This window comes from Thermobia domestica, chromosome 2, assembly GCF_964235325.1.
Source record: "Thermobia domestica chromosome 2, izTheDome1.hap1.1, whole genome shotgun sequence".
NCBI lineage: Eukaryota > Metazoa > Arthropoda > Insecta > Zygentoma > Lepismatidae > Thermobia > Thermobia domestica.
In genome coordinates this window covers 295488142-295501184 of record NC_137455.1, presented here as the reverse complement: position 1 = coordinate 295501184, position 13043 = coordinate 295488142, and the positions used below count along the sequence as shown (strand labels likewise).

The 13043-nt window shown below is 37.5% G+C and overlaps 1 protein-coding gene across 5 annotated transcripts in view; it reads right to left on the bottom strand.

The window, feature by feature from the left end:
• The window catches only part of Bap111 (Brahma associated protein 111kD), a 138140-nt gene extending 128761 nt beyond the window's left edge, over positions 1-9379 (bottom strand). For 3 of the 5 annotated variants that reach the window (XM_081748927.1, XM_081748924.1, XM_081748926.1), the window contains exon 1: positions 9208-9379. The gene's annotated coding sequence lies outside the window, so the exon portion shown is untranslated. The remainder of the gene's footprint in view (positions 1-9207) is intronic. The other 2 variants (XM_081748925.1, XM_081748928.1) reach the window with 1 other exon arrangement.
• Between the last annotated feature and the right edge of the window lie 3664 nt (positions 9380-13043).

Genomic DNA, 13043 nt, shown 5'->3' with positions numbered 1-13043 from the left:
TGTCGATAGAATTCATAACTGTTTTTCTGCATTTATCTACTTCTTTTCTTTTTTTTACTTTTAGTTACCTTTAATGACAGTTTATGATTATTTCAATTGTTTTCTCAGCTTAAACTATATAAATACCAATTTTACATACCTTTATCTATTTTATCATTTTGACAATTTAAAAAAGAAAGGAAAATTAACAGTTATGATACACTGTTCTTTCTATGATCACGTTCACTACAAATGAACCGGTCAAACGGCACTTTTCAAATGACTGCTTGCTCTGCAGGTATAAGAAAGGGACGGATGAGGAAACTTAACAAAATTTGGCACTTCAAACATTCTACTATACGACCCGATTTTTTTAAAAAACTTTAGACCAGCTTCTTGGGATTTCAGCCCAGTGTGCAACAAGTTGATTTCCAATAAGTGAAATAGTCAGAAAAGTTAGGATTCCTGTATAACTTCGCAGTGAATTTGCTGATGCCAATATTTGAGAAAACTTTTTTTTTTTAATAGAACTCACTTGGATTTTTTTCGGATTAAATTAATCTTCGGTGGGGGTAAAAATGTTAAAAAAAAAAAAAATGTGATTTATATATATGAAGAAACGTCACTGCCATAATTTACAACAATTTTTCGTTCACTCATAGATAAACACTTCACGAGTGTTTTTTTTTTTTTTTTTTTTCTATGCTTATGGTTGAATTCTGTGCTCTTCTTGCGCTCAGCATTTGGCTATTGAATCAGTGGCCAAATGTACGGCGCTTGTTTTCCACTAGACCCGCGGGAAAGGCTATTAAGCATTTACACATATGGTGAAATCAGTACATTAGTTATATATACATCTTTCGCACCTTGTCACCCTAAGCTAAGTATACTTAAACTTTGAAAACTGAAGACTAAATTGTGTTCAGAACCCACAGAAATCAATGATGTTATTTTCATTTGACAATGTATTAAAATCCATCTATGTTAGCCCTCATCGACTCCATTGAAAAGGTGTCCAACTTACTGCAAATAAGTATATTTTGAAGCAATAACTATTACAGTTAAACATACACACTCATAATGCAACTAGTTATTACCATATCAGTTTGAATCTTATAAATGCAACATATCGGAGCTCCTTTGTAGCTATGGTTACCGCACGCCAAGTTCTATACGGGGAAAAATGAAATATTTCAGTTTAACGTCGCACAATTATGTCCTTTATGCTAAGGGAAGCGGACAGGGTTGGCACAAAACAGGGCTTTTATTGAAAAAACAAAAACCGGTGTCTTGGTTTAAACCAGTTTTATTTTGTTTTGTTCAAATAATTTGCTCTATGTATTGTTTAAATAATTTGCTCTATCACATATGGACAGGTAAGTTTGTTTCGTCTTGGTGTTATTATGCAACAACCGGGTTACATTGGAATGGGTTACAAAAGCTTAAAGCGGAATCCAGATCACTTCTCAGCTTACACCCGAGAGAAATTGTCCTCCATTTGAACTCGAACCCGGGACTAATTGGCCACAAATGCGATACGTATGCCGACTCACTCACCAAGGACACCTGATAAAAATACGTTGTACTGATCTTTACATACTTGCTAATATAATTGTCAAGAGTCATTTCAGAAAGACAAAAAGATAAACAGCTGCACAGGTGAAACCATTATACAGAATTACATGTAGACAATTTCAAAATAATGCAGAGTACAGAAGAACTAATTTAGTTCAAGTTAGTTCACTACGACTTTTATTAATTCAAGCTAAAGAAATACGACTTAATTTGCATATCAGTAAGAAAAGTGAATAAAGATATGAATTATTTCAGCCTACTTTGACTCTGACCCATTTATACATAAATAGATACGGTACCAAAGATACTTCGGATTTCAGTAAATGCCTCTTGTGGGATTTGTATGACCCCCCCCCCCCCCAAAAAAAAAAAAAGCACCGTATTTCGATGCTTTTTACCAATAGTAGACATTATTAAAACGAAACAATGTTTAGAATCTTTCTTGATTGCAACTGCATAACAATAATAAACTATAAAAAAATACAAAAGAAACATTCATAAACTAATAAAAAAAAGTTGGTTTTCTAGTATAATCTCTTTGAGTAATGAATGGGGAATTTAGGTCTGAATATAATACGAAAAATATTCCGGAGTGACACGTGATAACCCACAAATGTGTGTTCATTAAGATTTTTACGAACATTTTTCGTTTAAACCAGTTTTTTTTTCTTTCTTTTTTTTTTTTTTTTACCAGTCAACCCTGTTTGTAGCTTTGGTTACCGTACGCCAAGTTCCATGAGGGAAAAAAAATAAATTTTTCAGCTTAACGTCGCACGATTATGGAAACGGATAATTAAGGCAAGCGAATGGTGGAAGAATTGGTGCAATTAGAGAGCGGGAGGAAACAGGAGTATTCCGAAGAAAACACACAGACACGATGTTGTCCATCACTTAACACTCGATCCCTATAGTTCTGAATCCACGCAAGACTATAGACGCACATCTTATACTATAGCCTAGGTCTTAAAGGGATACTATTCGCAGAACCAACTAGCCAAAAACATATTGTAAAAATTCTTATTTCATAAAATAAATGTTTAAATTTGCCACTCAAACTTCATGATTTAAATTACTATTTCAACATACTAATTCCAGTTATCCTAGGTTGTTATACGCAAACTCATTTTACAGTTTTCGCAAGAAATCGATTTAGACTAGAAAAGAAAGAAAAGAAGCAGTGAGGAAATATCAGTTATTTTTAAGTCGCCCTGTACCTCTATTTTACGCGTTCTTGTGATCATTTCTGGAATCTACGTAACCGCGTAATACGAGGAATGGGTGTACCCACAGAAAGCTACGACACATTCTTTATTCTTTTCCACCTCTCCGTTTTGACAATAGATGCAAGTAAGTTCGTCAGTTTCAGAAAAAATTAAACACGCATGCCGCTTGTCACTCCTATTGGTTCTTAGTTCGCGAACATATTCATTCTTCTACTAAGTTTTGACCACACCACCATGGGAGCGAATTGTGATTACTGTTTCCCCCCTTTTTAGACTTTGTAACATAAGCTCTATCATTATTTACTACAAATTCCTTGCTAGTCTCCCAGGAAGAACAGACCTCGAACGCGTGACAAAAACAATGCGACCAAGTCGGTTACACATGGTAATGCTAAATTTGAATTTTAGGTCCCTCTTTCCTGCAGTCACCCTTTTGACACCCGCGCTACCATGAATAAATATAGCTACGAACTTCCCAAGCCGAAGGGGTATTACTGTACCAAGAATGTTCAAAATCAGTCGAAAAATTTTTGCATGACACTGCTTAATTTGAATTTCAAGTCTGCTCAACTGCGTGTCTCCTTTCTTTCTTGCACCGAAAGGAGTATTTATGAATATCATTTCATTTGAACTCTACAAACACACACACATCTTATCATTACCGGCAACGTGAGCCAAAATAAATACAGTACAATGTAAATTATCCAAGTTTGAAAGCTTAATCGTTCCAAATAGTTTAGCCTGTTTTAGAGTAGTACTAAGATCAAACTTCTGGTCTTTCTATATTACATATCACGCTTTATTTATCAAAGCCAAAATAAATGCATATAAAGAAACCTAGGCAAAGCCTTCTGGCAAGAACGATCAAAATCGATAATTCCTACGTTCTAGGTCGATGTTCTCGAAATTTTCTAAATAGCCTCTTGCTTTACACTTTTTAATGTGAAACTGCATACATAATCTATATATAGTAATTTTTCCTTTAATGATCTCAAAGGTAAGTTGAGATTACTAAGATATTTATTTTCGTTCATTTATTCCATTCAGAATTTCACGAAAGGCTTACTATTTCTTAGATTGTACATAGAACATCTTAATATGTGAAAGTATCAATATCTAATTCAGTCACCAAATGTCCAAAATGTCGTTAAAAAGAAATAAACGTGATACAGCTTGGATAAATCAATGACATACTAATAAAAAGCTTAAAAACTTAGGTAAGTTTCAAAGTAAGTTTTTAAGGTAAATCTAACACTGGTTGTTGTGACTGTGAATCCAATCTTGGTTGTCGTGTTTGGAAATTGTTAAGAAGAGTCTGTAAATCTTAATTTTTGTACACATAAAGAGAATCATCAACAGTGATTATACCTTACATATTTGTACTGTCCTTATAGAGATTCACTTTTCAAATCAATCCATGATTATGTTCGCAAGAAGATTGAAGGGCTTACTGCCCATGGCCAAACCATCAACCTGCTTGGGCATTTTCATTTCAAAAGTTGAAGTAATCATGGGGAATAAGTGTGGCACATATTCTGTGATTTTATAAACTTCTAAATCGCTGAAACTCTCGTCTTTCAACCACTTCTTTTAATTACTGCGTCAAATATTTAATGTATTGTTTCAGTGTTCAGTTAGAAATTAGCAAATTTTAGTGCCGGTCCATTTTATGAAAACATAGATTCGTACAATTTATAGAAGAAATATCTAATTCTATTTCAAAAGAGGAATATATAAGAAATCAAAATATGATGAAATTCTTATCTGCAACATCCTCAATAATGTTTAAAAAAACGTAATCAAAACTGTATGCTTCTTACCACGTAATAGCCAATAATGAAGCCATGATGAACTGAATTTCTATGTCATTGCCGTGTGTTACGTCATGATCCGTAATGATAAAACAATCCGACAAGTACGGCATTTAATAGCATGAGGGACACAGTGTGTTTCTACCATAATTGCTTCCGCTGATATGCCTGCTCCTTACTGACGCACCCTCGCGGGAGCCCACTTGCTTAGCCCTACTCTTATGTGGGTTAGATACAATTCGTGCTTTAACTGGCCACTAAGCACAGTCTGTTTGGTGCTTGTCGTTCCATTCGTGTATTTTGGTGTATTTATACCTGCAACGGTGTATTTATAAGACCTCCTAAAGTAAATCTACATCCAGGAATGGAATTTCTACTATAACAAATACTTTATAATGATTTAAACTACTTTCCTTGATGGAAGAAAAACAGAATTTATGTTTGATACCCTACAATATGACTGTACTGTATAAAGCGGTACATACTCCAACTTACAAAGATAATTATTATTTTTGGGACACAGTGGATATTCAATATACGTCAACATTTTCTGCAGTACTGCTAATAATCCTCTAACAGAACTAAGATAATGTGCACTGATTTTGCTGGTGGCTGTGTATAAAGTTGCCATTTTTGGGGTGCATAGACTTGTAAAATTTACAGAAGAAACATGGAATGTTTTCTCACAGCAACAAAAACTCAGCAATAATCATATGTAAAAATCTAACATCTGTCATCCATACTCAGGTCCTAGAAGTTAATGTCCCTGACTCAGATATTTCTTGCTTTCCCTGGCACCCAGAAGAATTTGGTTCGCGTATTATACACTTTATTCGTTTACGCGCATACATACAACTTCGTACTATACATGCCGCGTGGCACTACCAGCCTCACCCCACCCTGACTCGGTTAAATACACTTCTTGCTTTCATTGACCATGTTGGTGTCTCTTGCACTCTAGTTTTTATGGTATATATATATGCCTGCCGTATTTCAACTTGAAAGGTTGTTGAAGTCAGTGACATGTAAATGAAATGCAAAAGTAAAAATAGTTATGTATACAGCCCTAAAATTAGACAGTACATGATATATAGAAGCAGAAATCTAGTTTAACTTTACTCTCCTGTAACGAAAAAGGTGCTGGTCAAGTTTAGGCACACCACACTTTGCAAAATTTAGAGGTAAAATTCAACTTTCTGCATGGAAAACGTGTTTATAAAGAACAAATTTCTGCAGAGGGCATAATTTAAATACTACTTTGTAATAGGCCTACAGCTGTATTTTATAAGTGGAGGGTTACCAGTGTAAAATTATTACAAGTGATTTAAAACGGCAAAAGTAAGTGAGTGCACATGAAAGATGACTGTATTTCCGCTCCATGTACAAAAGTCGTATTTTGTGTTTACAAGTATACGGTAACTAGCGTGAACAATTACAAGTGCCATTGAAACTCGTATCATTCCGAAAACTACTTGTTTTGACGACCTTTGCGAACGCGTACACGTACCGTCAGTGACGCGCCTGCTACCTTCGGACGCAACACCGCGCAGGCCTACCAGCTTCACCTTGTACTGACTCGATTAGGTAGAATTCGTGCTGTTTAGTGGCCACCTAGCACATTTTGTTTGTGTCGTTTGAACTGCAGTTTTTACCTCGCATGTCCGGATACTGTATTTATACGCAAAATCGTGAAAGAATTGTAATTTTAATAATTGCTCCTGGTGGCTCCGTTGAATATATCTATGCTAAGCGGGGTATTGTCATGCTGCTCAGTGCAAATTCTCTGGAGGACAATAAAAAGGAAAGTAGCGAAAGAATAAGAAGTTTTCAACAACTATATCTAGTGGAGTGCCTAAACTTGCCTAAAAAGTACGAAAAATAAAATAATTTTTGGGGTTAAGTGACGGAGAGTAGATATAGAAATACGAAACGTAGCTAACTTAAGTCTGAACAACTCAGTGGACTTAGTTTGCAGCACGAAGACCACTTTTCCTTTTTGTAACGGGGCCTCACGTTCAATTGATCTTTATAGAATATTTCAGTATGCAGGAACTGTGTATAATTTACAGAAACAATAACTTAATTTCTCAGCTAGTTTCAAAACGAAAAATACTTCTCATGACCCATACGGAATACGGATAAATGATTGCTCAATTTCACCTGTTAGTCTTTCAATTTTTCGGGGCTACTACATTAAACGACCTACAACTAAGTCTTATACTAAATTAAGGCACGCGCAGGTGAAGGGAGCCACTAGAAATACAACGTCCGAATATATGGCATAAAAGCTAGTGAAAAAAAAAAAAAAAACTGCGACAGGCTACTAAAAAACCCACGACTTACGCCGAGTAAAGACAGGGCGAAGCTGGGATCACGGGGTAGCGCCTCAGCGATAGTAGGTATACGTGGAAGCAAAGTTAGTGAAAACAACTGGGATTTCGCAATGATAGGAGTTCCAATAGCACTTATAATGGTTTCACAGGTTACTTTACAATGCATGCCTCAGTTCGAATACTTACACAGAAACGAGGGGTTAACATTGCAACAGGGTGGAAAAAAAATCATGATTAAAAAAAAGTTGATTCTTTGATTTAAATCAAAACTCTCTCCTCATATAATACAAGTCGTGAACTAAAAAAAATAAATAAATAAATAAAAATAAAAAAAAGGGAATTAGTATTATGCAATTTAAGTAAAAGCATTAAGGTTGAATTTTCAATTAATCCACAATCGTTAACCTACGTGAATCCCAAACAGTGTTTCTTAAGCATCAAGACAAAAGTACACCAACGCTTATCAACGTAATTTATTTCACGTAAGTTGTGATACTTGGCAGGAGCATATTTTTTTAAAAAAATCAGAACTAGCTTCGGGCACGAAATATATGAAATAGATAAATTTTGCCTAAAATTTAAAAAAAATAAAAAAAAAAAGTTTTGGACAGGTGATCGGACCCCTCTAAATACGCCCCTATTGTCTGGGAAGCAACACGTGCACACAAAAGAATTTTCGTCTTATGTGTCGAATGGTGATTTCCTCATTGGAACAGTTAGCGATTTAAAAACCCTATGTTACAAAGAGAAGAAAAAAGAATTCCTCCGTTATCTGTTCAAAACGAGATTTCCACTAATCGTCGTCTACATGACGCTCGTTTTCACACTGCTGTACATACATTTGAGTCTCATGATTATCTTCTATAATCGAAATAACAGAACAGGAACGGGATTTTAATTAATTTCACTTAAAATTAATTTATTTCGGAATTTGATTTAAATCAAAGAGTTTTGATGCACCTGCTTTACAGTGTTCTCTATAGCTGGTACAGTAACTCAAAAACGAGAAATTACTCTATTAATTCTAAGAGAATGGATCAAAACTTCTCTAACCTTAAACTAACCCATTCCTATTCCTACCCTACTTATTCCTATCTTACTCTGCCCTACACTACTCTACTATAACTTACGCGCTCGTGGCCCGGGTTCGATTCCCGGCGGGAGCTCGTGTGGTTCGGATTCCACGTTAATTAGTAGGTCCACGTCTCACATAGCCTCGCTGCTGAAAGGGACGCTAAACTGAAATTCAACTCAACTCTACTATAACTTATTAAAGTAGCACTACTTATCGATACGCAGCTGGAGCGTGTATTGTAAAGTACTAGGTCGTGACTTCGACTCACTTGGTAGTGATTCTTGTTCGAAAAACAGTGTGACCGTATAGCATAAAAACTTATGCATAGTACGACACGAACAAACTTGTGCTAGGTGTTGTCCGAAAGGCACGAACGCCACCTAACCGAATCAGGGCAGGAGCCCAGCAGGGGGCGCGAGTTGCAGCGTCCGCAGGAAGAAGACGCGTCAGCGGCGGTGGGTACTCGCATAAAGGTTAGCGGAAAAACATTTCAAAATGCATGGCTTAACTTGCAGCCGAATAGTCCCTTGCGCCACCATATATAGTGCCGCTTTCATCATCAAAAACCACAAAAAAGTACTTTCTTAACTTCAACTAATCCCCTCACCTTACTTTTACACACTCTTCCTCACAAACTAAAATAAATTCTCCAATCCATCTGGTAAATTTTCTAAAATTGGTCCGGGAATACAGCAGTTAACCCATTTTAACCATCGTAAAGCACTTGTAATGATTTTACACTAGTAACCCTACACCTGCAATACTAAAATACAGCTGTAATACTTCGTATTTAATTCTGCCGTTTATAGAAATTTATTCTTTATTACCATGTCTTTCCATGCACAATATTGAATCTTACCTAAAATTTTGCAAAATGTGGTGTGTCTATACATGTCCAGCACCATTACGTAATTCTCATCGATATTTACTTCCTCTACCAGTTACTTTGGTTATCAAATACTGCTGCTGTGTTGGACGCCGAAATACAGCTCAATTATGTGTCCGTTACCTCCTACGATTTGTGCTTATGAAAAGGTACATTCAAAAACTTACAAGCTCTAGTTTTCATAAACATTTTGCATTATAAGCGGCTAATGTATTCATTTAATTTTAATTAGTGGTAAATAGCCGACAAATTGCAACGTCGCCCAACGAACAATTCAAACCAATGAAGTTCCAAATAATTATCTTCACATACCAAGTATACTAACCTTCTTAACTACTGAAGAAGTAAATTCAAATCCTATAGCTCGTTTTACATATAAGCAGTAATTTCAGTAGTGACAAAGCTACCATGATAACCTCAAACACTAGAATCTGCCATTTTCGTATTTAATCAAACACAGCGTAGCTAACGACACCTGGAGCTGCCACTGTTCTAACAGTGTCCTGTCCAGTGTCTTCCTCGCTTCTCAGAGAACAAAATTGTCATCGAAAACAAAAGTGAGACAGATAAACTTCGAAAAAGGATACAGATATTTCGGAGTAATGAATTATAGTGACTATATTTGAAGAGGTTAAAGGTCAAGTAAAATTTCAAGACAACACTATAATAAACTACCCGTAGAGGTTTTTGTGAGCTGAACGCAACGGGAAGTTTGTTTATTTGTGCCCTTGTACATATTGTATGAGTATATGTGGGGGATTTGAAACACATATCGCATGTCACGTGCACGTGGATGCTTCTTACTGTTGCTCTACGTATCCTCACATTTGCCCTTGTACTTTATATCTACATGTGTAGTGCCCTTGTACTTTATGTATGACTGTGTGTGTGTGTGTGTGGGGGGGGATTTAACGCATATCGCATGTCTTGTGCTCGAGGATACTTCTTACTCTTGCATTACGTAGGGAAATGGTATTTCATGTCGAAGTGGTAATAGAACACAGAAGAAACGCAGAGCAGGGTGTATTCACATTTTATATTGGAGTGTGAATACAACATGATCTGAGTTTCCTCTGTGTTCTGTTACCACTTGCACATGAAATAACATCATTTCCCTACGTATTGGAAGAGTAAGAAGTATCCTGGAGCACCGAAAACAAGGGCGGTCTCATGTATACTATTACCATCAAAAAATTTCCAAGTTATTTTACAAATTTCCAAGTTATTTTCCAAGCTATATTCCAAAAATTTCCAAAAAATTTCAAGTTATTTCCTCGTTACTTCTTCATTACTCTTCAAAAGATTTGCAACATGCGATACATTACCCAAGCGGATATTTGGCCTCATTCTGAATTGGTTTGTTTAAACAAGAAAAAAATTGTGTTTAGTTTGCTTTAATTGGCATAGCAGCAGGGCCGGCGCGAGGGGGGGTCGAGCCGTGCCACCGCCCAGGGCGGCACGTCTAGTGGGCGGCATAATTTGAAAAAGAAAAGAATACTATTAAAATATAAGGCTTCGTAATAGTCCCACATGGAAAAATAAAATTGTGTTCCCTGAGAATGTAATTAAACTTACTTCACTCACATTCAGGAAAATACTCACTTAGGAAATTCAGAGCATTCTCCTTCATTTCCAATTATCAAACTACTAGCCACAGGTATCTCGTTCAAGCTTTCTCTTGCAGCGGCGTAGATAAAATTTTCAGCTAGGGCGTATAAGATTGTCAAGTGTCTTTAATATTTTTTTCTATTCAGCAACATTTGAACGCTCCACTCCAAGTACTATATATAATGTACCAAGTACTCTATACTATAATGCTAGACTGTACACCAGATATTTCTGGTACAAACAAAGGATCGTTCGTTTTGTACAAATTACATACAGTAATGGAGAATGGCTTGTAAAAATTTGCGAATACTTTCTTGGTTTCGTACCAGTAAAAGACATCACTGGTCTAGAACTGACAGAAGTAATAATTAAACAGCTAAATGAAATGAACTTCTATCGAAGCCATGAAGAGCCAAAGATATGACAATAGTTCCAATATGAAAAGCAAAAATAAATTCCCAAGCCTTCTATGTTAGTAGGGTGGGGTCACTTGGGGGCATTTTTTCCTACTGCGCATGCGCAAACCCTCGACGCTGATTGGCTGGCGCAGGTCACGTGACCCCGCCACGCCCCTTGACGCTGATTGGCTGGCCACGCCCCCGGCCACGCCCCTTGACGCTGATTGGACGGTGCAGGCCACGCCCCCGGCCACGCCCCTTGACGCTGATTGGCTGGTCACGCCCCTTGACGCTGATTGGTCGGTGCAGGCCACGCCCCCGGCCACGCTCTTTTACGACCTCCTATCTACTGCGCCGACTGGCTGGCGCGGGACCCCCGCCGATTGGCTGGCGCAGGAGCCTCCCGCCCCGTTCACGCCGATTGGCTGGTACCGGACCCCTCCCCGGCTCCGCCCACCGTCCAACCACGGTCTTTTAGGAGTGCCGCGCTGATTGGTCGGTGCCGGACCCAGCGTACATGCCACATACCATAGCACGTAATACATAAGATTCGTTCCCTTTTATGAGCACTTTACGAACACATAGCAGATCGATAACACATTCTCTATCCATCTATTTAACATAGCACATATTACATAAGACTATATAGCATAGCAGGGGTGTACTTGTTCTCTTTTATGAATACTTTACAATCACATAGCAGAGCTAATAAAAGACTATGGCTTATTTAACATAACATAGCAAAGATTCGTTCCCTTTTATGAGCACTCTTTTAAACATAGCAGAGAATAATGGGGGTGTATTCGCCCTCCATTTTGAGACCAATTTTTGACCTACTGCGCATATGCGCAAAACTGTTCCGATTCCGCCGGAGCAGAACTGCCGCTCTCTATATCAATGGTACCAGAACACACACGCACACACACACACATCAGACCGCAGACTGTTCCGGTTCAGGGGCAGATTACGGCTATGCGCAGAAACATAAAATAAGACATAACACCCCCGTTCTCTTTTACGACCACTTTATAGCAACATAATAGAGCAGAGAATAAAAAAATAACAACACACACACACACACACACACACACTTGATTGCTAATGCGCAGTAAAATTACATTTCCAATTAATTACACATTGCACGCATGCGCAGAAAAATTACACTAGACTACAGCCTGTTCCAGTTGCAGTGCTGGTTCCGGTTCAATAGAGCAGACTACGTGCAACAAGCAGGTCATAAAAGACTATGACCTATTTTTCATCCCCTAAATAACATAGTATGCACCCACACTTGGTTGCGTATGCCAAATCCGATTTAGTACAAATAACACGCATGCGCAGAAACATTTTACATTTCCGGTTCGACCATGCTGGTAAAGAATACCACACTTATTTCTACCAGGGTCTTATAGTTTTTTTGTGGGATACGCCCTTTCTATGATAATTTTAACCGATTTGGATGAAACTCGGCATATGGGGGTTTTCGACCATGCTGAGTACGAATATCATACTTATTTTTAACTGGGTCTTATGGTTCATGTGGGATACGCCCTTTCTATGACGCTTAAAACCTAATAACACGAAAACGGAGCCACATATTGAGATGGTGTTTCCAAATCTAGTAATTGGTCATCAGGTACTAAAAGTTCCAAAATAATGACCATCGAGGTCAAAGGTCAACATACTTAAAACCTAATAACACGAAAACGGAGCCACATATTGAGATGCTGTTTCCAAATCTGGTAATTGGTCATCAGGTACTACAAGTTCCCAAATAATGACCATCGAGGTCAAAGGTCAACATACTTAAAACCTAATCACTCGAAAACGGGGCCACATATTGAGATGCTGTTTCCACATTTAGAAATTGGTCATCAGGTACTACATGTTCCAAAATAATGACCATCGAGGTCAAAGGTCAACATACTTAAAACCTAATAACGCGAAAACGGGGCCACATATTGAGATGGTGTTTCCAAATCTGGTAATTGGTCATCAGGTACTACATGTTCCAAAATAATGACCATCGAGGTCAAAGGTCAACATACTTAAAACCTAATAACACGAAAACGGGGCCACATATTGAGATGGTGTTTCCAAATCTGGTAATTGGTCATCAGGTACTACAAGTTCCAAAATAATGACCATCGAGGTC